Source organism: Macrobrachium nipponense, chromosome 12 (genome assembly GCF_015104395.2).
Source record: "Macrobrachium nipponense isolate FS-2020 chromosome 12, ASM1510439v2, whole genome shotgun sequence".
Taxonomy (NCBI): Eukaryota; Metazoa; Arthropoda; class Malacostraca; order Decapoda; family Palaemonidae; genus Macrobrachium; species Macrobrachium nipponense.
Genome location: NC_087205.1, coordinates 21,907,064 through 21,933,447, shown reverse-complemented (window position 1 = coordinate 21,933,447; position 26,384 = coordinate 21,907,064). Strand labels below are relative to the sequence as shown.

The window sequence follows — 26,384 nt, the reverse complement described above, 5'->3', positions numbered from 1 at the left end:
ATTGTAATTACCATTGGTAGTTGTTTGGGGAATGTCAAAAAAGACATTATTTTTATAATAATTTTTATAAAAAAAAAAAAACTTTTGACCTGCATGCTTACAAAAATAAAAGGATGGTTGCCATGCAACAAGAATTTTTTTTTTTTAATTTCTTGTAGCATTTTTCTTTATTTGTAGCATATCCTTCCATGTAATACTTCACTAGACAAAAATTGTAAAATACTTGCCATTGTAGCTAACGAAATTGAACGTGATATCTTGTTGAGCCAAAGGTTTGAAAAATTTTGAAAAATAGGTATATTTTCATACAAAGCCCGAGATACTGGGAGAGGTATGGAATTGAATAGATTATGGAATTTAGGCCAAAGGCCAAGCACTGGGACCAATTAGGTCATTCAGCACTGAAATGGGAATTGACAGTAAAAGGTTTGAAAGGTGTAACAGGAGGAAAACCTCACAGTCACATTGTGAATCAATTGTTAAGATAGGGTGGAAAGTAAAATGGAAGAAAATGTAAAGGGAAGGAGGTACAGTGAAAGGATCGTTAGCGGTTCCTGCAAAGAACCTTAAGTAATGCCTACAGTGCACCGCATGAGGTGCGCTGATGGCACTATCCCCCCTACGAGGTGTAAGATGGTATTGTCACTGGGACTGAGTAACCATGCAAAATATCTTTTCTCTAGGATGAAGGGAACAGGTAAAAAATCGAGATAAAACTCCCAAGCGGATGCAGAAGTGAAGTTAGATAAAAGCATCTATAAAGCTCTAGATTGATCTTGATGGCCAACAACGTCCCACCTCGGTGGTCGCGAGTTCGATTCTCGGCCATTCCATTGAGGTGTGGGAGATGTGTATTTCTGGTGATAGAAGTTCACTCTTGACGTGGTTCGGGAGTCGCGTAAAGCCATTGGTCCCGTTGCTGAATAACCACCGATTCCATGCAATGTAAAAACACCATACAAACAAACAACGATGAAAGGGGAAGGATCTTACGAACCTTGATCTTGAGCAATATGACATGATGGTAAAACCAATATCTTAAAGTACAGTGAAAACTGGTACTGTCTTGGAGTGTCAAAAAACTAGTCTGATTTTGAAAGGCCAACAAGGATGAAAGCGGGACCTAAGAACCTTTGATCCTGAGCTAGAGAAAGTATATCTGGGTTTTAAATATTATGGCCTCTCAACACCAGCGGGCATGCCTGTCGGGCACTTGCAGCCGTTTTCCCTCGCTTCTGAAACAGTGTTACCAGACAATCATATCATTCTGGCTACATACACGGTCAGTCAATATAGTGGAATGGGTTATGGGAACAGACTGTGCTTGCCCGGCGGCAATGCCCGCTAGTGTGTACAGGGCTTTAGAGACCAGTAGATTCCTGTGACCTGTAGAAAGAAAGAGTTGAGAAGGAGACTGATAGAAGATCTGTCTATCCAGTGTAAATGGTCATTATACTTGATAAGGAGTTTGTCTTCATGAAAACACAATAGTAAGCAAGAGTAGCAAAGGAATCCTTGGTCAAGTCGTCTTTCCCTGGTGATCAAGTCTTGCAGTCAGTGACCAGAATTAAAGACTTTCCTACCCAAGGTATGGGCTCACTGACAAGCTTGGGTCAAGTGGAGGAGGGTGCATCAGAATAGTTGTAAAAGCTGTGTGCCCAAGCTGCTCAATACTAGTCAAAACTTGGCTAAAGAGATTTTTCCAAAGACCAAGTAACTGATTGGCCAAAATTATATAGTAACTGGTTTGAAATATTCCAATCATTCCCTAAATTTACACAACATGTTGAAGGACAACCTTGAAGTCTTTCTCTGTAGCATGTAGTAATATGCAAAAGCAACAGCTGCTTTACAGTTCTCAAAGAAATAAATTGATAATCATAAGGGGTTCCAATGGGGTAGTACTCCATTTGTTACACCAGGCAACATCAATTAACCAAAAAAAGCGCCTCAGTGGCGTGGTTGGTATGGTGTTTGCTTCCCACCTCGGTGGTCGCGGGTTCGATTCTCGGCCATTCCACTGAGGAGTGAGAAATGTGTATTTCTGGTGATAGAAGTTCACTCTCGACGTGGTTCGGAAGTCACGTAAAGCCGTTGGTCCCGTTGCTGAATAACCACTGGTTCCATGCAACGTAAAAACACCATACAAAAACAAAAAACAAAACAATTAACCAAAAGAGGTTCCAAAGGATTATTCCATTTGTTATGCCATCACAACATACCTCGCTCACTTTCCTTTCTGTGGGCAAGTGATAGAGGACTTGCAATGGATGGCAACAGCTTATTCTGTAAGCTCTGAAAACCCCTCTCTGTCAGAGTCTATGCTGGATGACTTCCATGTGTGGAGGCAAAATGACTTAGTACAAGTATGAAAACAGTTAAGAGGCAGCTTCCGAACACACATACTGAAGTGGCAAGAACTCTATGAATTTAATGAAGTACGGGGATACAAAATCCACTCCAGCTTCAGCCAGAAGGAAGACAAGTCATCCAGGAGCTTGCCCAAGATTGAAATATTTCGAACACCTGAAACAGCAGGATGAATGAGGGAAAAGTCTTACATTCACAGCCCAGACTGTTTTGGTTAGATATGGTAATCTAGCATTTAATGATGCGGGCAAACAGGTAGAGCAATGGCCCTCACATTATTAAGTAAGAGGTCCTGTTTTGATGGAAGTTTCTGATCTCTCCCACTGATAGGATAATAAATCAACCTGACGAAATGGTCATGAATGCTTGAAGATGCAGGGGGATGTATATGTCCCTCAACTGTAATAATTTCATTTCTTTGCCGAGTGACCGTGCACCTTTTACACAATCACCATTTATTCATTGCAAAGGAGGGAAATCCGCATCACCAGAAGAAATGATAGGTCTGTGGCATAACTCTCTCTTGATCCCTCAAGAGAGCTAGTGGAAGGGTGAGCAGAATCCAAGGCACCTAGCAGAGAAGAACCCAATCATGGAATGTGGCTATCGGAGGGAAAATAGTATCAAATTGTTGTGTGACAAAGTGTTTGGAAGAGCAGTGGTTACTTGTGACTGCACCATGGAGGGTGAGAGCACACATGCTACTGATTTTCAGAGGTAACTGAAGCCTGAGTAATAGGACAAGTAGACTCCAAGCTGCTGATCTTACTCCAGGGTTCAGGAGATAACAGTCATTGTGTACAGAAATGTTTAAGAAGTCATCGTGTACATAAATGTTTAAGAATCAACCTAGGAAGGTAAACCTTTACAACAACTAATAGTTGAGTAAGGTAATTCAGGAGATTATCCATAGGAAGTTGGATACGTGTCCTCTAATTGGAGCTCAGGAACAGAAAACAAAGGAAGTATGCATAATGACTCTCACAGACACAATTATTATAAGTTGAAGAGACAGCCGAAGATGAAGGCACCACTATATAGTTGAAGGTACAGGAACAGTAAATAATACAATATTTACTCCAACTCGGCCATCCCAGCATTGGCACTGGAGGCCCAAGATGTGGATGTGTTCTAAGCCATGGTGCTGTTGGTATTGTCCAGGGTGAGAGACTGCAGGTGCCAGCTTACTGACTTACCAATGGGTGCTTAGCTGGAAGCATTTTGGGACAGAATTAAACCTCACCCTCTGTGACTTATGTTTCAAATCTAAGATGCAAGAGGAACAATCCTCATGACCGGGATGAGGTGAAACAATTGTTGAGTTGTGACTGAAATCTAGTGTCATCAGAAATTGAAGGCCATGGAAACCACTGAACAGGGCCAGAGTCTTCAGAGGAAATATTTTCAATGGAAAGCAAAAAACGAGAACCCCATTTGTTAGGTGCTGCAACGTACACAGTAAAAGTGGTGAGTTTAATTGATCCCAATCGCCTTAATTTAGCGACTACAGTATTCAGTTTTAACAATACAGATAACTGACTGCAATATCAAATTGTTTGATCTGAATTAAGTTTGAAAAGTGGTCATCCATTATCACTGCCGATTATAGCCAGTTGATGATTGTAAGCAAATATACACCAGGTCCAGTTAAACAGTATAAAAGATTTACACTGATAACGGCTGTAAGGACGTTAACCATGTTTTGATGAATAGAAGAGGTGGACAGCAAACCTTTCTAACCATGGAATTGGTGTTTTTTTTATTTCTCTCTCTTAAATGTGGTTGAGTGAAAGACAATACGATACTAAAGGTAAGGTGTCTGTATATCCAAGAAGTTCTCCCAGGAAAGTCACCAGAAGTGACAAGACAAGACTCAAATATGTTAAGTACCCTCAGAGGATGGAATGGTGCTGCAGACTAAATTGCAGATCACCTTGTTAAAGGTAATTTGTGAAATAGTGACGAACAAGCAACGGCAATCTCTGCGGTTTTTGGTCACCATCCGAGTAACAGCTGTAGTCTATTAATTCACTGATGGTATGAGTAAAAAAAAAAAAAAAAAAAGTACAAACTCCCAAACAAGATCAAACCTCAATCATTCTGTCAGACTATTCAGAACCGATAATTGGTTGATCTCCCTCGTTTTCTGAACTTGAAGGAACCTTACACTGATTTTACAGGAGAAATTACTCCGTAAATTTGACACATGTTTTCAACCCTAAAAGCCAGATAGATGAATGCTTGACTGGCACTACTAAAATAATCATTCAAGACGAGGAAGAACTTGCGAGAGACAAATACTAACTACATGAATGTTTTCAAAGGTGAAGGTAATGACAGTCAACCAGGAGAAAACAGACAAATTTCATGATGGCATAGAACACATCCACATCTAGGGTATTCAGTGCCAAAGCTGAGATGGTCGAGTCTGAGGCAACATCAAATCATTTGCTGCACTTGTGCCTCAATTCCAGTCATGCCTTGACCTCATAACGCTCCTACACGTGACTGTCATCTAATCTTTGTCCTTTTGCTGTATTTTAAGTCTCAGTCGGAGGTCATCCCACTCCTTGTGGATTCGTCTGTAGGTACTACTGCCTCCATGCCTTCAGTGGCATGGTTGGTATGGTGTTAGCGTGCCACCTAGGTGGCCGCGAGTTCGATTCTCGGCATTCCACTGAGGTGTGAGAGAGGTGTATTTCTGGTGATAGAAGTTCACTCTCGACGTAGTTCGGAAGTCACGTAAAGCCGTTGGTCCCGTTGCTGAATAACCACTGGTTCCATGCAACGTAAAAACACCATACAAACAAAAACTACTGCCTCTATCAGCAGTTAGTTTAGACTAAGATTCGTCCTCCTCCTAAGAGTACATGTCAACTATTCAAAATAAAATTCGTTGGCTAATGCCAACTACTGTACTAAAGACGAGAAATCTTTGTCAAAACAACTGGTATTCCCTCTTGTGCCCAAACCTTTCCATCAATGTAAATTATGCTAAAAATATGGACATATACAAATGCCATAACAAAGAGGTACAGTCGATGTGACCCCATATATCTGAAGGGCATGCTACAGATGGGCATGAACTAACTTAACCTTAGATTTGTTAATTCTGATTGTAACCACTGTGCCACATCTATGGAGTGCAAATTGATATGCATATCAGTTTTAGAACTTCTAGAAAGGATCTAACTATAAGACCTTAAAAACGAAACTAATGATATAACAAAAATGCTCAGTACAAAAGTTTTAATAAGAACAAAACTCTGATATAATTATAGAAAATTGAATAACAAATGCCACTATAGAAAATGAAATAAGAAATGCCACCTTTCACAGGCCCAAAATCTGACCAGTTGTGTGTGATGTATTCAATAGAGGCACTGAATGTAATGTTTAGCTAATGGTTACAGACTAGATTGCATCTGGAGGAAAATCCAACTCGTGCTGGAGAATTTTGAAATTATGCCATCCAGTAATTAACCACATGATATAAAAGGGCATGAATCCTTTACTAACTGTGATTGTTTGGCGAAAATAAAGTACTTGCATAAAAAATATGAGTGTGATGATAAAGTACATTCATTCTTATTAACCAAGACAATATGGACCAATTTCATCAACAATTGTCAAGAAAAAGGTGACCCAAAAACATGTTAGATGGTTGTGGACGCTCGGGCGTATTACGAATGCGCGGATTCAAAATTGAAACCATGTTCAAAAAGTGCGACAAAACATGCCATTAAAAGAGCGGCTTTTGTTTCGTCTTTACAAGATTTATTTAGGGAAATATTCTTTCAACACAGGCTGAAGAGTATTTCAATACAAGGACACACAAGAAGTCAGACAATAAACTAAACTTGGACTGACCCTTTCCATCTAATATATTCCTTAAATTATGCCAAAATTCAGGTACTTCCTGAGAAAGCATTGGATGCACTCTCTCCTTTGCCCAAATAAGGGCCCTCCATTCTTCCCGTAAGTCATCGAGCTGATCCTCAGATACTAAAGTAGCAAAGTTTAGGGCAAATTTAATGATGGACTTCATCTGTCTTTCAGTGCTTGTTGCTTCCTCCGGCTCCATGTTGTGCAACAGAGCCATGACACTGTCTTCTAAATCTAAACGAAACCTCTCGCATATCTGACAAGAAAGTTGTGACAAGAACACGAAGCAGCTGTCTGACCGAAACGATTTAATTTTCCCCTAGTTTGTCTGTTTCAGGATTTACTGTACACAATTTTCAAGATTTTCACATTTTGATTTCAAGCTGTGAGTTAATGTTTCAAGATCTTGAGAGATTTTTCAAGAGCTGGTGGCGGTGGCAGTGAGCAGTGGGCAACAGAACGCCAGGTCTGGGCAAGGTCCTTTAAAGGATCTTGGGTCTGGCTAACGCGCTTACGATACGTATTTCAGCCGCTCTTTTGATGTAATAAAAAACGCGCTTGCGTGAAAAACGCAACGCGCTTATGACATGGGGGTCCGGCCTTTCGTAAAACGCCGGGACGATCAAAGTCGAAATTAAACGTAAAAAAAAAAAAAAAAAAAAAGTTGAATGATTTTTTTGAAATCCTGGTGTTGAAAAGATTTGTTTTTCACATTTTAGTGCTTTTAATAAAGTTTTTAAAAAATTTTACATTTTTTTTTATTTTTCATTTTTAGTTTTGATAGTGTTATATTTTGCACTACAATATAGTGTGAAAGGTAATTTAACAGCAGCATATCTGCGAACATTTTTTCAAAGAGGACCATAAGGCAATGTCAGAGATTAAGTGCATAACCCTCGAGTTATCTTGGATGATTGAAAAGGCCAATATAAGTGTGTTGTATATATGTGTGCATTATATATATAATGTTTATTATAAGTATATGTATAACAATAAATTATATGAAAATTTAAGATTTTCAAGAAGAAACAGAAGACGTGTCTATTACATAAAAAAAAGGGACGTGACAAGAAGGAAAATTTTAGTTAAACTAACAAACGAACGAAATTGAGTTCCTCGGATGAACCTCTCAAAAGGAAGGGGCTATTTTGCCCGTTCCGGTAAAATAGCCAAAGATGCTCTTAAGCTTATTTTGCCGGTTCTGGTAAAATAGACCCCAGGTTATTTCCTTAAATATTATTATAAATATTTTATTATTAATGCTATTATGACTAAAGAATACAAAACGGATTTAATGTTTATTTATATTTATAATTTTTAAGACAATTTTGAATCTTTTTCAATACTAATTGTTGAAACAAACCATTTATTTATAATCACATATTAAAAGAAATTCATCGGTCTCAAATATTCAGGCATAACACTCTCTGCAAATCCAAAACTTGTCCTTGGGGATGGTTCTTTTACCAGTGCACTTCAGGTGCACCCACTGAAGACAACACGGACCACAGAATCTATCTTGTTCAGATCCTGCCCACAGAGCCCACACACCCACTGTGCGACAATCTTAAGGCTCCATACACATGCTCCACAGCTTTCCAACCATCTGGATCAAAATATCTGCGGATCTTATGGATTGAAACATTTTCAAGAAAAAGGGTTTTTTTTGAAACAGTATTCCAGAGAGAAGCTCTCACCCATAGTACGGATGGCATCTATACCACTTACAAAGTAGCCAAGTATCTGTAGCTCCCTGTCATTGGATAATTTCTTGATGAATGGAGTTGGCTTACCAAGTCTTGACTTTTTCTTGGGAAGTCTTGGAACATTATTGTTTGACCCTTTGGGTCTACCCCTTGTCTTTGATTTTGGAGGCAAAGTGACATTGTTTAACATATGATTAGCAGGTTCTGGAACTGCACAGGGCTCTGGAAGTGTAGGTGGTTCTATTCCATCTTCAGCTGCAGATAATTCTGTATCGGTAGGAATTAAAGAATCATTCTGCATATCTGGTAAAATATCTTGTTTTTATTTATTCATTCATGTTGAAGTTATGGTCAATTGGTGGTAGATTCTGCTCAATAATTTCCACAACTGCAGCCAGTTAGCATCATAGCACCTAAGTACATTGTGCAGTTGTGTGGCTCCGAGTTCTTCGTAATGAGCATCGTATTCTTCTTCAGATTTTGAGTATGCTAGCTTCTGAATGATCGCCAAGACAGCTATATTCTTTCCATCAGTAATACCCATTTTCTCAGTTCTAATGTCACGTTTGAATGTTCTAAGAACATGATAAAAGACATATTTGAAGGTTAGCGTTTGGAATTAATTCATTGAATACAGTTCTTTCAACCATATCTTTGTCTGTTAGTGTAACTGTCTATTTTACCAGGACCGGTAAAATAAGCTTAAAAAGCATATTTGTCTATTTTACCGGAACTGGCAAACTAGCCTATTCGCTCTCAAAAATTAACGTGGACGTGAAGAGAGACGGAATGAACCATTTCATTAGCATTAAATGGGTTTGTTACTTAAATACCAAGGAACACGCCATTATCCAAAAGACACGACATCTTCCATTCATTGGATATCGCTGTTTCACTCAAAAAAGATACCTCCAGAATCCTGACAGAGTGGGAAAGGCCCTCAAAATGTGTGTACTACCTATTAAATGAAAATGGAGATAACAGATTCACCCACTGAAAAGTGAAGCATACCCCGTGGTCTCTCGAAGCTATACAAGACTGATGGGCACTAACACATGTAACAAAATTCAACCCACTTTTCGAAAGGCTGCGAAGTCACTGCGATACTACATAGGTTTTTTTTTTTTTAGCACCTTCATGACCGGTCTCCACTAAGTGAGACTAAAGCTGTTATCATATTAAGTCCTGAAATACTATACCCGTATAGCAAGAAATGTTGGTGAGTTATACAAGGAATTTAACAGTCTTGATTAGTTTCTGCGAAATGGTACCGTAGCGATCGCGGTGCTTCAGTGAGATAGAATGATTCATGCTCCACATCTAGATTCGATTCAGATCCAGACTCAAGTTGTACCAAAGGCAAAATCAAGCTCCAAAATCAGTTTGTTTTCTCGTATAATAATAATAATAATAATAATAATAATAATAATAATAATAATAATAATAATAATAATAATAATAAAGATAATAAGACAACGCCATTGTTGGGAGATGGGGCGGCGGGTGAGGAATATAATTGGCAAACATTGACAAGAAAGTGCATATGATTATGATTATATGGATGCACTTAAGTTGCGAAATAAATGGCCATTCATAATACCAAAGCAGAGTAAATATAATATGTATTGCATGGGTATTTGAAAATTGTCATAAAAGCAGATTATCGAAGTAACACAAACGCAATACTAACTCGCTAATGACATTCAACACAGGATTGGAGTGGATGGAGATATGACACAGGTCTCTCGTTCCAAAGTTCATCTACACCCTTTGTAAAAGTATGCGGAAAAGCGAGGTTTACCGATGTGATAGTAAAAAAAATAGTGCTTAACTGGATATGTTATGAAACTAATTCGATTACTGCAAAACACATACAACCCGACGATGCCAATTTTCGCTTACCTGCCGGTTTCAACAACGAAAGAATTCTTCCTGAGAACTGCTTTCTTTGGTATCGAGAGTTTATTTATTTATTAAATCGATTAAGGAATAGCTGCGCCCGAAATTACCGTAATAAAACGTTGGCCCTAATTATTCTCAAACAACCATGAGCTAGTTTGTAACTACGCTACCGATTTGAGGCTCTTCATGTTGAACGTAAGTAAGTTACCAACGGGATAAAAATATTTCCAAAATACACTATAACTTTGACAAGCGAGAATGAATGTCCATTAAAAGAAATATATGTATATATAAATGATAGAATTTAACATGCTCATTTCTTAATATCTATTTTGAAATTTATCACATTGTCCCTGTTGCCAGTCAACAATAACACCAATTTGTCACTAAATGCTTAAAAATGATTTGCATAAGATACACATATCCTAAATGTCTAACTGCCCCAAGCTTACGAACGCTAATTCAATACATTTTGAGTCAATATACGTCAAACTATTCCTTCACTGCTATGCGAATTCCCCTTAACTGAATTATACTTAAACTAAAAATTCATGCTTAATTGAACTATTTACATAAAAAAATATATATACATTGTACTAACAGACAGTTTACACGTACGCCAACAAAATACGTAAAAGGGGTAAGTCTATCATGGTCTAAAGTATGTTCTGATAACGCATTTGTTTTCACGGCAGGATTATCAGAAATCTGCTCTGTGAAACGTAAGTGATTTTTATATAATTTCTTAAAACTATTGCACTTCCGGCGAGCTAGTTTCCAAAAATTCCCCAACAGGCCAACAGCAACGAAGTATTCGTTTCGTTTTTGAGAAACAGTTAGATTAGGCCTAGTGCATTTCTACGTACCTCAGCCAATCAGCATCAAATAAAGAGGGGAAGCTGACAGAACAGTCAAAGCTGGGTTAACTGTCAACAAATCAAAGACAACAATTTCTATGGTAACTTCCTATGTAAAACTACAAATAAAAAGCAGAATAAACGAAGAAGCGTATAAGTGGAGCAAATTAAACCGAACTTAAGATAATGCCATTCTTCTTTTCCTACATTTGTAACTGCAAATATATGAAGTTTGAGGAAGTTATCACTTACCAGTGCATTTTCACATACATAAGTGGGTGCGTGAATGGCCTGGCATATGTATTTACTAATAACACAGCCTATGTTTGTACGTATGCACGAATACTTTACATCAACCTTTTAAGGTGGCCCTTGAAAAAAAGTAGGTTTCAACTAATAATAATAAAATGGAATTAACTACATTTGTTACTTTAGGCAACTTGCCTTTCTTATCACAACATACCTCTATTCAAAAAGTCCAAGGACACTCCATTGACTCAATCATTGATGTAAGCCTTCTCCACGCAAAGGCAGTTCAGTTGGTTTTTCATGTCCTTGACTGGCCAATTGATTACTGCAGAATCCAGTGGACTGATGCTGAAAAGACCCAAATATCAGGTTCCGTGTGGCTTTCGACCTCCACTACGAAGACAGCACCCACTTTAAGGGAGTGTTGACGTACAGGATCATTGACGACCTGTGACAGAATGTACACAATTATGACTATAATTAATGTCTATGATTATATGGATACGTTTACTATTGCAAAATAAATGACAATTCGTGTACTATACCAAAGCAAACGGGAATAACATGAATGAATCGATACTCGAAAATCGTCATAAAAGTTAAAACAAATCGAATTCTAGCAAACGTAATGCTATCTCGCTAATGATATTCAACACAGAAGTGGACGGAAATACGATGCTGACTTCTAGTACTAAAGTTCATCTACACACTTTGTAAAATATGAAAACGTGACGATGTTTACCAATATGAAAGTAAAAAATTGGTGCATAATTTTTTATCTTTTATTAGAGAAAATATACAATATTTTACAATTTTAACAGAATTACATTCAGAATTATATCAAAGTTGACTTAAATTTACCAGAATTTAACAAAAATCTTTCGTACTTTTTACAAATAATCGGATATTTTAATGTAAATATTTTTCTGTAGTTAACCCATATAAGATTTTATCTGTATATATCTATTTTTTTATTATCCTTGATTTTATAAACAACCTTACACCATCTTTTTCCATCTTTTATTCCTGCTTTGTGGGCTAACCAGATACCAATAAGATAGTCAAATTAGAATTACAGCAGTGTTCCTGTCCTTTTTTGAATGTGCTTCAAAATCCAATTTTAACATTTTCAATAAACTTTTTGTCTCAATATTACACAATTCATTTAATAATTCACAAAACTTGTTATTTTACGAAACAAATCGTTTCCTGCAAAATACATACAACCCGACGATGCTTTCGTATGGTAATTGAGCACTGACCAATTTTCGTTTAACTGTTGGTTTTAACAATGAACGAGTTCCTGAGAATTGCTTTCTTTGGCATCGTGATTTTATTCATTTATGTATTAAATCGATTAAAGAATAGCTGCACCCGAAATTACCGTAACAAAACGTTAGGCCTAATTATTCTCAAACAACCATCAGCTAGTCCAAAGGGATTATACTTCGATAATACAATATATCTTCGAAAAGCGAGAACGAATGCCCATAGAAGGATATGTGAGGAAAAAAATTAGAATTTGACATGCTCATTGCCTAATAATATCTATGATTATTTTTTTTATCGCGTTGTTCCTGTTGCCAGGCAACAATAACACCAGTTAATCATTAAATGCATTAAAATAATTTACATAACGGTAAGTAGTTATCATATATTTCTGACTGTTCTAAGTTTACGAAGCGCCCATACGCAAAGTGAAATTTCCTGCTATCTGAGCTAGCCTAAAGCAATTCTCTAACATCGCATTTATTTTCATGGGACGGTTATCAAATCTTATCTGAACAGCGATCATAAACCTTACGTAATTTTTACACGATTTCATAAAACTACGGCGGTTCTGGAGGCGTGATTCCAGTTATTCGGAGATATGGTAAATCTAAGTAACTCCGTGTCGGGTATTATTTTGGAAATTACAGTTTCCTATAGTATTTGGATTACTTATTAAGACACTTAGAGTTTATTAAATTTTTTGGGGGGTTGACTGTAATTAACCCCCAGGGGCCAGTATTAAACAAGACGAAATACATTTGACTCCCCAATCCCTAGTGGCTTTCGTATTCGTTGGAACGTCTCTTGCAGTCCGTGCGGAGTTATTGCCTCCTAGAATTAACGGAGATGTCTAAAATTCCCTAACACAGTAAGCGAAATGTTCGTTCATGTAATAATTAACAGGTTAATTAGGCCTACTGAATTACGACTTACCTCCGCAGAGCACGTGTCAAATGTGGCGAGGATGATGACAAAACAGTCAAAGCTGTGTCAACTATAAACAAATCAAAGACAACTATTCCCATGAATTATTTCCTTATATGACTAAAACCCCATACCACGAATGAATTGCATAATTTATGGAACGAAGAAGCTTAAAAGTGCAGCAAACTAAACCGAACTTAAGATAATGGTATTCTTCCTTTCCCACATTTGCAACTGCAAATATATGTAGTTTGAAGCTGTAACTTACCAATGGTTTTCACATGCATAACTGGGTGTGTGAATGCATTGACATATGTATAGAATTAATTATATAGGTATATACCCTGTACGTGTGCATGCATAGTTTAAAACTCTTTAGGCTAGCTCTATTAAAAATGTTAAATTTTAAACCAGTTAAGTTATATGATAATGATAACAATAAAATGGAATTAATTACATTCTAAACCATCGTTAGCTTGCCTTTCGTACCCTTACATACGTCAGTCCAAAGAAGTCCGAGCACACTATTTTGCCCCACTGATGTAGTAGTAGGCCATCTCCACTCAAGTTATTTCAGCTTGTGTTTCACATCCCTCACTGCGGCTCTCTGGCTAATTAATTACTGCAGGACCACTGGGCCAGAGGTTGACAAGAGACCCATTGTCAGACTCCATAAGGCTTCCAATAGTTCCTTTAACAGATACCAACTTCCTTTTGGCAGTGTTGACGCACTGTAGACTGGGTCAGTGGTCACTACTCGCCGGACCCCGGACCGGACGTACGTTGTACAGAAGTTCGCAAAACGTCCGAGAGGTGTAGCTACTAGCTACTGTATTCTACGTATCTGCTTATAGATTCTCAGTGAAACCTGTCATGTAGTTCATTTTATCGTCTCTCTTTTCCATCCGGTTAATTCCAAACAAGAAGACGAGGAACCTGACCCCGAAATTCACAAGAGGAATATGCTGTGTCCATTAGGTCATTTTGCTAAAGATCTGACTCCCAGCAATGTTTGGGTGCGACATCATTGTCGAATGACGGGCTTCCTTAGTAGACAGGAATGTTAGCAGCTGGGTGAAAAGACTCTTTCAGTCAGATTCTACCAACCAAGCTCTCATTTAAATTGACTTGCATTTCGAAAACGAGACAGATGTTATCTGCATTCTTTATATGTTCACGAACCCTTTCTTTACACTGAGATGTGATGAAGAACCTTAGTGTAGCTACTAACTGTCAACTTGACATTCCGAAGTATTAAAAGATGTCTTTCCTACAGCTACATCGACCACTACCACTACTGTTATTCATTCTTCACATGGGTCCTCCTACGGTTATTGGGGGTTCGTCGCTGCTGTTTAGCTAGAGTCCAGAGGTCTACACCAGTTCTGGCCATTTTTCATACTTTATATTCATATTGGCCAGCAGCAGGGACGTGTTCTGTGGTGGCATAAACCAGCTTAATCTAACCAACTACTGTACTAAAATTGTTTTGCATTATTATTATTATTATTATTATTATTATTATTATTATTATTATTATTATTATTATTATTATTATTATTATTAATCATAATGAACACACATACTCCTAGAGCAATCTAAAAGGACATGACGGTGACAAAAAGGATAAGGAAGAAAAACAGTTGAATAAAAAGGTAACATATCAGTCCCAGAAATATACATCAATTAATGGCTTATAGCACACAAACAAGAGTAGTCAAGCGATCTGGTTTATTATCATAATAACGATAAATATATTAAGTAAGGTAAGTATCGAAGGGTATGACACTTAAAGCAGCAGGATGGTCAAATGAATCACACAGCTTTGTAAAGGAAAATTTATAAAGAAAAAATATGAAGGAAAATCAAAGGCAGAAAATCAGAAACCATTATCGTGGCTTCAAAAACTGCAAAGTACAAAATTTGCCACTATTTTTGTTAAAAGAAAAAAAGTTTCTATTCGGAATTATCCTCCGGTTTCTGAACGATTTGCAAATACCGTATTCATACTATTATTTGAAGGCCGGATAAGGTAGTAAATCCATTTAAACGAAATGTAATACTTGCTAGACATGTAGCATGTCTGAATCTCTCTCTCTCTCTCTCTCTCTCTCTCTCTCTCTCTCTCTCTACATAAGTTTTTTTGAATGCCGGATTAGGTAATAAATCCATTTAAACGAAATGCAATACTTGCTAGACGAGTAGCATGTCTGAATATTCTCTCTCTCTCTCTCTCTCTCTCTCTCTCTCTCTCTCTCCATATATATATATATATATATATATATATATATATATATATATATATATATATATATATATATATATATATATATATATTTATATATATGTGTGTGTGTGTGTGTGTGTGTGTGTGTGTGTTTGTGTGTGTATGCGTGTTTGTGTTTTGATAGGGGCTAAACTACGATCTTCTATTTCTCTGTCTCCAAACGCCCCTCAGTAACGAAACCTCATTTTTTAGTCATGATATCAATAAACTGCTGGTAATATATCTGTCCCTCTCCGTCTACGTCGGCTTCGTGGATCATAATCTCAACCTCTTCTTCAGTGAGCTTTTCCCCCATGGTCATGAGGACGTGTTTCAATTCTGTAGCCGATATTGACCCGTTGCCGTCTTTGTCAAAGACCCCGAATGCCTCTTGGATTTCCTCGGCGGAATCCGCTGGCGTGAAATCCTTCGTCAGGAGTCTCTGAAAAAGGAAAGTTTGTTCTTTAAGTGTCACGAGTGTTGGTAAGTCTATGTAGTTATCAAAAGACGTAGTCGGTTGAAAATAAACAAGTAAAGGTTAAACGCGGGATGAAAACTTGCAACAGACATTGGCTGTTTTGTGCCAGCTGCTAAGGGTCGTAATTATGCAAAAGGCAAAAGAGTAAGCAACTTTGTGCTTAATGGCACGAAGTATTGTTATACAAACGCATAACTTTCAGAGACTTTATAATTACTCTTGATACCTTATGATTCTGCAGAACTGAACGTGGAGGATGCATAAGAAGAAAAATGATTTTATTCTGGAAGATTACTACTTGGCAGGAGAATATGTCTTACCTTCATTTTTTTAGAATGTAATGAAGATAAAATTTTTACAATACACCCTTTCTATCATATAATATGCATTCAGCCAGGAGAAAGGTGAAAAGAAATGACTTGAACCAAGCGCTTCCATGTATTTCTACGCCTCATCAGGGTAGGTGGTACAAGTATACCGGATGAGGTGTAGAAATACATGAAAGCGCTCGGTTCAAGTCACTTCTTTTCACCTTTCTCTTGGCTAAATGCAGATATGATCATCACATTTCAATATTGATAAGTTTCGCTCTTTCATGTCTATATCCAAGGGTATTCGGTGTCTGAGCAAAGGCTAATAAAGCCATTAAACCACTTACCAAAAAAGTACTGAAGTCAATACTCTGAGGATTCCCAGTTCGTCAGCAAGAGCCTTGACCTCTGCGTTCGTAGGATTGACGCCTAAGGATCTGAGGGCACTGCCGAGGGCCGAGGTGGGTATCCTGCCATCCTTCCCATAGATGGCAAAGCATTCCCTCGCCTCGGATTCTTCTTGAGGAGTTAGCCTTCTTGGCATCTCTGGGAAAAAACCCTGGGCATTAATGCAATTTACTAAAATTAATGAAAGTCAATACCTGTGGCTGTTCAGTCTCAGAAATAGGGCGCCTTCCTGGAGATCTTAACTTAATAATGAATAATATTACCAAAGCAGAGTAAAGCATTTTATTTTGCAAGTTTTCTAGGTATATAACCTCATCATCAGGTTGAAATTATTGTCAAAGCAAATAAAATTCGTTGAAAGTACAATGAAATGAATTGTCGTACTAAAACCTTATCAAAATACTTCATAATATAATGAGATAAAACAGAGAATGCAAAAACCCATTCTCGGTTTTGTATCTTTTTTTATTTGTTTTGCCAATTTTGTTGAGGTTTTAGTAAGACAATTAATTTTCATTGTAATATCAACGATGATTAGGTCAAACACCTCGAAAGCTTGCAAAATAAAATGTTCTACTTGGCCTTGGCAATATTATTAATTATCAAGAAGATGGGAAGATTGTGATGAATTCTTTCCTTTCGAACATTTCTTGACTGGACCTACCATGTTACATGAAGAAAGGTACTATATTAAGGAGAAGTCTAAAGCTAATTTTAGATACCTGGAATAAAAGATTTCATTGTGATCAGAAATTCACCATTCTTTCCTTAATACCTAAAAAAAAAGCATAGATCATTGTGAAGAATAGACATCTGGATAGTATAAATTTTTTGTTCAGTGTTCTAAAGTAAGGTAGAAATGTTCTAGAACATTTTATGCCCCATAATAATTGGACTGCTTTGGTAATATAACAAACTCGACCTTGAAGACAAGGTAAATTATAGTTTTGATGGTATAATTACAAGCGAATCGTTTATATAATTTTGTTCATATTCTGATAGAGTCTACATTGTTTATATACAAAATAGCAACTTGCTGAACACAACCTCCCTCCTGTGTTAACTCTAGTTGTAGTTTCTTGCTCTCTACAATTCATCTGGTATCACGGAGTAGCTGATCATAAGTGTTGCAACGCTAGTTTAAAAAATCAAATTAATCAACTCATCAGTCGTCCTCTGGCATCAGTTCATGTTTTATGCAATCCGATTCTATTTCTTTGTTCTATCCATTCTTGTCCATCCGTAGCTTTGGTTCATCCATGCATCTATCCCTTTCTGTTGATTTCTTTATATTCCCGTATCTCCTTATCAGTATTTGTTTTTATCCATATATCCCCTTCGTTTGATTTGTTTTATCCACGTACCCCTTCTGTTGATTTGTTTTATCCACATACCCCCTTCCGTTGATTTGTTTTTTCCACGTACCCCCTTCTGTGATTTGTTTTATCCACGTACCCACTTCCGTTGATTTGTTTTTTCATGTACCCCCTTCAGGTGATTTGTTTTATCCACGTACCCCCTTCTGATGATTGGTTTTATCCACTTACCTCCTTCTGTTGATTTGTTTTATCCACGAACCCCCTTCCGTTGCTTTGTTTTATCCACGTACCTCTTGATGATTGGTTTTATCCCGGTACCCCCTTCCGTTGATTTGTTTTATCCACGTACCCCTTTCCGTTGATTTGTTTTATCCACGTACCCCCTTCTGTTGATTAGTTTTATCCACGTACCCCCTTCTGTTGATTTGTTTTATCCATGTAGCCCCTTCCGTTGATTTGTTTTATCCACGTACCCACTTCCGTTGATTTGCTTTTTCATGTAACCCTTTAGGTGATTTGTTTATCCACGTACCCCCTTCTGATGATTGGTTTTATCCACTTACTCCCTTCTGTTGATTTGTTTTATCCACGTATCCCCTTCTGTTGATTTGTTTTATCCACGTATCCCCTTCCGTTGATTTGTTTTATCCACGTATCCACTTCCGTTGATTTGCTTTTTCATGTAACCCTTTAGGTGATTTGTTTTATCTACGTACCCCCTTCTGATGATTGGTTTTATCCACTTACCCCCTTCCGTTGATTTGTTTTATCCACGAACCCCCTTCCGTTGCTTTGTTTTAGCCACGTACCTCTTGATGATTGGTTTTATCCCCGTACCCCCTTCCATTGATTTGTTTTATCCACGTACCCCCTTTTGTTGCTTTGTTTTATCCATGTTCTCGCTTCTGTTGCTTTGTTTTTATCCATATATCCCCTTCCATTGATTTGTTTTTATCCTTTGATCCCTTTTCCTTGTTTTCTTCTTCTATTTATTGATCCACTTCCGTTGCAATATTATATTAAATCTCATCCAGCCTAGTTTTACTCGAATATTACCGTCGCTTTATTTTATCTACTTACCTCGTATCTTTGTAAATACTGTCGCTTTAATATTCCCTGATATTACACTCGCAAAATATGCAATATAAATGACCACTGCTCTGTTTATGATGCGTACGGGCTTCGATATCCTATACAAATCTATCAGTCAAAAGCAATATCAAAATAAAAATATTCTAACACCATTGTCAAATTTTATTTCCCCAATTCACAGTATTTCAATGCACCACATCAGTGACCCTGATAGCTGCGATGCCATATAATCCTCGATAAATCAATTGATCAATCCATAACATTTCTGATGGAAAGTCTGACACTTCGCATGAGCGTCGGGCCTCTCCGTGGAGATGGCGACATCTTGCTGCCTGTAGAAGCAGAATTTCTCAACGCATGATCGTCTCTGTTGGTTGGAAGGCTGCAGAGGTCCACACCAGACCTCTTTTACCCTTCAGCACCTCGTCAGACATATGTACGTGCTGCTTGGTCAAGGTCCCATTTTGGTATAAGCCAGCTTAATTTTAAGCAATCTGTGACTTCTACGAATAATAAACACACACATATCGTTAAGTGTTTGTAACGGATCTCTCTTAGTTAGTGACCCCTAAGGGTTTCGGGGGATCGTTATCTAGGGCTAATATTTCCTTGAGGTCATTAGCTTTAGGATATTTACAGTCTTTTGTTTATGTTTTTACGGTCATCCCCAACGGGGTTGTACTAATGACGACGCAAAGGCGGATACATACCGGGTTAAAACCCTTGGGGTGGGATCACACTCTAAGAAAGATCCTTTGTAACAGTTGTAAATCACCTCAACAATAATATATCTCACCTGAGAGTCTCCAGAAGACTTCAGAAAGTACTAAACGAGTATGAGAATCTAAAGAGGCTCTTCCACCGCTTTTCGGAGTCTCTCCACTTCCCTGAGTCTTGAGGTGGCGTTGGTGAAACCGGCAATTTTTCCGATAAGCATCGTGAACAAAATATCTGCTGCTATCGTCGTTATCGAAAAAGACTAACCTGTTATCTAATCTCAGTCAGTGGGTGTGCACCAGACAGCCGTTCTTATCTGCTGAAGTTGATCGTCATGAGTCATAGGTAATGATGGATGTCGTGAGTCAAACCTGCCTACGACGGGGCTTGGATGGAAGAAAGGTATTGTTTTGATAATTCACTGTCATTCAAGTGAGTCAACTGATTACGAATCAGTTTGCTGATAACTAAAGTATTTGATACTGATGTCTTCTTGAACAAATTATGAAATGCTGATGTTGGGAATGAGATTATGATAATATTTTTCGGCTTTTGAATTCAGCTGTAATTAGTAATTTCTTAGTTATTTGGCTAAGCAGTTGGCAAGGGTTTCAAAAAACGCTTGATGTAAAATATATTCGGTAAACAGAAATGAATATCCAGCAGAAGTTTATCAAAGGGACTGTAATTTTTATGGAAAATATTGATACATGCTTCTCATGCTTTATAAAACTCTATGGCATTTTCTCTATTCAAGGAAGCAAATGTATGAATGAGCTGTTAGCGGTCTACTAGGAAAATTATAATAGATTTGTGTTCGTATTTCTTACGAACAAAGCCAAGATACACAGTAATAGCTACTGTCTACCAAGTTCTCTGAGAAACTCGAAACTGAATGATTGATTATAGTAGAAATTCGCGTATAGAATGTCCTAATCTCACACTTGGACCATACATGTTTTATGATGATGATATCGTCACTCCAAACGAAAATAATTAATCTAAGTATAATTTTATTAACAAAACAGCCTGCCAGACGTAATGAAGGAGGAGAAGGAAGTATCTGGACCCAGAGGGCGCAAGATTTTTGAACAGGTAACTACGTTCCCCTCCGATTAAATATTTACTTCTCTCCAATCCAAGTACCTGAGACTTTTTTCCAAGAATCTCTCTCTCTCTCTCTCTCTCTCTCTCTCTGTAAGTTAAGGTTAACCTCGTGTAAATATCGCTAGGTTAGCAATCGTAACACGACAAGAATTTCATACGTGGAATCTTTCGCGAATATGTCTCCGGTGATGACCTCTCCATATAATATCTTTTGAATCAGTCCCTTGCGAGGCCAGTTTCAGTACCACAACAATCAGTCAACCGCTGCGAAAGACACGGAAAATGAATCCTGCCTTGCTGCGGTTGTTGCTAAGGCCGATTTTGACAGGGTGGCTGAATAATTAATGCAGAGTATCCCAGGGTACTACATAGAAACCTTCACTCTATTTTCCTGGCGGTCCGATGATTTATAAATCTTTAATGCGTGCTCTTTACGCTCGCCACTCCCCCTTACTATAATTCGTTCTTTATCCATTAGACTTTCCTGAAGTATCTTATGCCATTACTGACAACCGCACTGTTTTCTTAAAGTTGTCTATATGGTTGAAAGCGAGTAGAGCGAGATCGAGTCGGGTGCTTATCGACAGTGCGTTCGAGAAACATGACAACACGAGACGGAGCCTCTAGGTAACGAGAACTATAACTTTGGAAAGAGAAACTTACCGCATGCGATTAGTGCTAATATCCATCGTCTTTTGTAAGCAATCGCTATTAGAGTAAAAAGCCCTTGCGTACACATTACGGACGGCGAAGACTCTGTTGGGCTATTGTTAGCAATAGCAATAAAGTCGAAGGTACGGCTACAAAACTCGAGACTCTCGCCCATAGGTACTCGTTTTTACGCTAAGGAAGGATTAGTATTGTTTCTCTCAGGATATTCAGCCTTAAGCTGCCTGGGCTCTCTTTCTCTTTACCTTCGTGGGTCAATATGTCGTGGTGTGGTGGCAGTCGCGCACACACACACAAACCACACACACACACACACACACACTTGCACGTTATCACGCATACGCTGACACGACAGCACACGAACGCACACGAACAACAAACCTGTGGTTATTGTCCGTGCGCGGAAGACGATGCTGTCAGCCCTCAAAACATGGTAAACATAGCAAAATAAAAGTAAGAGGAACTTCAGGGATTATATATATTATATATATATATATATATATATATATATATATATATATACATATATGTACGTATGCACATATGTGTATGTATCTTTATATATATATTATATTATATACATGATAGTCGTAGGCACTATGTATGTGTTGTGTATCTTTATGTGTGTATAGATATATGTATATATCATATATTTATTATAATATATATATTAGATTCATATATACACATATATACGTATATATATTATATATGTACATAGAAAACACATACAGGCATTTACACATATCTACACACACACACACACACACACATATAAAATATATATATATATATATATTATATATATATATATATATATATAATATATATATATATATATATAGAATATATATATATATATATATATATATGTAATGTATTTGTTTGTAACCAAAACGACATCATAACCTCTCTATTTCCCCACCCTATTTGGGATACACTTATTACTTACTACATGCCTTGGATCTTGTTGGGGAATAAACCGTGATGGAATTCGAACACCTTACGATATTAAGAAGGAAGTACCACTTCACCTACCAGGATTCGCTGCGGAGACCGTAATTAGTAACAGTCCAAGAGTGACTTATTACAAAGAGATCACATTTAGAGATGATGAGATTTTTATCATCAATGAATGATAACTCGAGAATCAAAAAGGCTTTTGGCCTCCGGAAGAGGCTTCGTGATTACAACTGCATATCGCTTACAGGAGGCAACATTTAGACCACAGGGAACTGCCTTCCAAAGTCAGTGTCCCCAGAAGAAGAACCCATGGAGGACGAACGTATTTATTCTATTTAGTTATTATATTTGCTCACTCAAATGAGAATAAAAGCGATAATGTCCAACTGATTGTACGATATATATCAGGAGAAAATGAATGATATTTTTAGGGTCTAGAAATGTGAAATTTCTATATCTCTTTTCTGCTTTTTTTTTTTCTATAGGAAAACCTTATAATGAATAGGAGACTTTTGAAGGTTTATGAATTTTGTTTCAAATTTGCTACTATAGTAAAACTTCCACTGACGAGCTTTTTTTTAATGAGGTAGAAAATAAGTGTGTGAATAATCATAATATCAGAATATTTTTAATGTACTGAATATTCAGTATCATGGGGTTTCATGGGGAAATTTCCCGCTCCCGCTCTCTCGTAAGGTCTTGCCAAACATTTAAATTCTAATTTAAGCGAGGACCGTGACGCAGTCACTGAAACCTCAGTATTTTGCTAATCATTATTTCGTATGCCTGACAATGGGAGGCTCTCGAATACATTGTCAGCCATGAGGTCCGGTTAGTTGTCTAGCTTTCCATTAGTTATCCGGATCCGCATTAGCCGGCCGGAACAACTCAGGAACGTGAACGGTGGTCTACTCTTAAATCCGCACTTTTCGAAGTAGACTCTACTGCGCCTCCTTTGCTTTTAAAGCAGAGGGCTGGGCCCTTCATTGACCAAAAGAAAAAGGTAGCCCTTTTTGGGTGATGTGTTTGACAGCAAGTAAAATAATGAGATACTCGGTATGGCTCTTTCATGTTTTCCTAAAGCTCATCTAGTCCATTTAGCTTTTAGGCCCCGTGAAAATAACAATATTTTACCCAACATCTTGAATTTACCTGGCATTGACGTTTATGACGTAGATCCAAATGCAATCTTTTTATTGATTGATTGATTGATTGATTGATTGATGGATTGATTGATTTATTTATTTATTCATTTTTTTTGTGAGGAATGGTGGGTATTTAGCTCCAAATTTGTCTGGTTGTTTTTCTTGGCTAGAGAGCGAGAAGGGACTCTTTTTGTATAAGCTGGAGAATTGGTAATGATGTTCAGTTAACGAGGTGTGGGAGTGGCCGTTGATGCTTTGCCAATTACTATCCAGTTTCCAAAACTCTAAAGTTTTTAAGAAAGTTAATTTGCAAAATGATCAAAATGCTTTGGCTGAAAATCTAGCTGTTCCCTAGTTTGATAGTTTAGTATCGTAATGGCCTGGGGGCTTGTGATGAGGTTCTTTCAATTTCCACTGTTGTACAGAAATTGTTATATTCTGGTAATGAAGTTTGTGTGATGATTCTTAATGTTAGTGCTTATTTTGACGCCCTTGTTTTCAAATTCGGGCAAATGGCGGTTGGGGCAGCAATTTGTAGTATTACCGTTTAATTTTAAAGTAATACACAACAAAAAGTCATTTTTCACGTGCACAATAGTGACTTCAAGAATATATTAGCTGGTGTTCCTTAGGGTAGGGTCTTTTGCCAATTGTTATTGATATTACTTACAGACAAACGTAAGTCGTGTACCTGAAAATACACTAGTTTATTATGCGAACATTGTTACTTTGTTTGATTCGACCCATCTGGGCTGCAGACTTGCGGTTGCTACTCTCAGCTTAACGAAAGCTTTGTTAAAATCATAGTATGGTGCAAATTATGGAGACGAAAGCTGAACCTAAATTAAAGTTAAAGTAAGATTACCTGAGGCGTTTCTATTCTTTTATTCTTCCATGTTTTGAACACTGTTCTTCAGTTTCTGAATAACAAACTGGGGTTTTATGACTTTTCTTATCCTAAATTTCGCTTTGTTCACCTCGCATGCTTAATAAATCATAATTTTGAGTGATCATTGATTTCAGATCTTCCTATGCTGTACTATCAAGTCGTAGAGCCAGATCTGAAATTAATTCTAATGTGAAGTTTAATACCACACTTGTTGGTCGTTATGCTTCGGGACATAGGTCTCATTTCAGGGATAAATTTAGTTTTTTCCTCGTTTATTAGTTTTTGTTATTTTTCTCATCTACTTCCTTCTTTATTCCTGTGTTTATGTTTCTTTACTGGGCTGCTTTCCACTTGGCATCCTTAGGTTGTAGATTAGTTCTTTTCGTCTAGCGTTGTTAACCTTACCTTGTAAATTAATAATGATAATAATAATAATTTAATAATAAATAATAATAATACAATAATAATTACGAAGTAATAATTAATAATAATAATTAATAATTGTATCTAAAAGACTCATACGGTTACGAATTAGGAGCTTATCCCAGATACATACGAACTCTGCCTCGAAGATCGATACTGAACGTTTGTTAGTGAAGAAAAACATCAAATGCTCTCTCTCTCTCTCTCTCTCTCTCTCTCTCTCTCTCTCTCTCTCTCTCTCTCTATCTCTCTCTCTCTCTCTCGCTCTCTCTCTCTCATTCATGGGTCAATACATCGATGGATATTTGAGGATGATTTTCGTGTTCAAACGTCAACAAGAAGGAATTTTCCATGTGTGGGCACATGAAATATATATATATATAATATATATAGATATAATATATATATATTATATATATAAATATTTATATATACATTATATATCTATATATTATTAATATAATATATAATATATTATATAATTATTCATGTTAATATATATATATATATATACATACATACATATATATATATATATATATATATGTATATATATGTATGTATGTACATTGTATAAATATACAGGCACGTCTACAAATACATGGTTACAGCATACCGTAAAGCTCCTACCGTTTCAACAACGAGAAACCCTTGAAAGAATTCCTGACAATACAGATGCGGTACAGAAAGTCATCAAGTCTTACAAATGCCTCGAAAACAGAGGCGTGATAACATCTGCTGGCAATCGAGCACATCTGAATGCCGTGCGAGATATGCCTGGCAAATTACATACTATACCGTCGTTTGTACCTGATATGGCAACAGTCTTTTATTCTTTACTCTGTCTGTCTGTCTGTCTGTCTTTCTCTGTCTCTCTCTCTCTCTTTCCTCTCTCTCTCTCGTCACTCTCTCTCTCTCTCTCTCTCTGCCCTAATGTTTTTACCGGTCTATCTTTCAATATTTAACGACTTATTTACAAAGGAACCACCTTTGGAAAGTTTTGAACTCTCTCTCTCTCTCTCTCTCTCTCTCTCTCTCTCTCTCTCTCTCTCTCTCTCTCTCACAATTTTTTTTTGTTTTTTTTTCGGACCTTCCGGTGGTCACCAAAGACCCAATTACAATAAGGTCACCCAAGAAAAAGTCTTAATCTCTTCATAAAAGGATTCTGATAAAAAAAATAAAATATTCTCTCCTTTTTTTTACGATTGCTTCAAACTGTTTTTCTCTTAGTGTTTTTTTCCACAGTCGTTTCGTCTCAAATAAAAGTATATATGTATATATATAATGTATACACACACACACACACACACACACACACACACACACACACATATATATATATATATATATATATATATATATATATATATATATGTGTGTGTGTGTATTATATATATAGGTTTTTCATAGTTCGTTTAAGTCTGTTGTTGTC

The 26,384-nt window shown here is 37.1% G+C and overlaps 1 pseudogene; it reads right to left on the bottom strand.

Moving 5' to 3' along the window:
• Positions 1 to 14,881: 14,881 nt before the first annotated feature.
• On the bottom strand, positions 14,882 to 19,994 carry LOC135224408 (calmodulin-like; annotated as a pseudogene).
• Between the last annotated feature and the right edge of the window lie 6,390 nt (positions 19,995 to 26,384).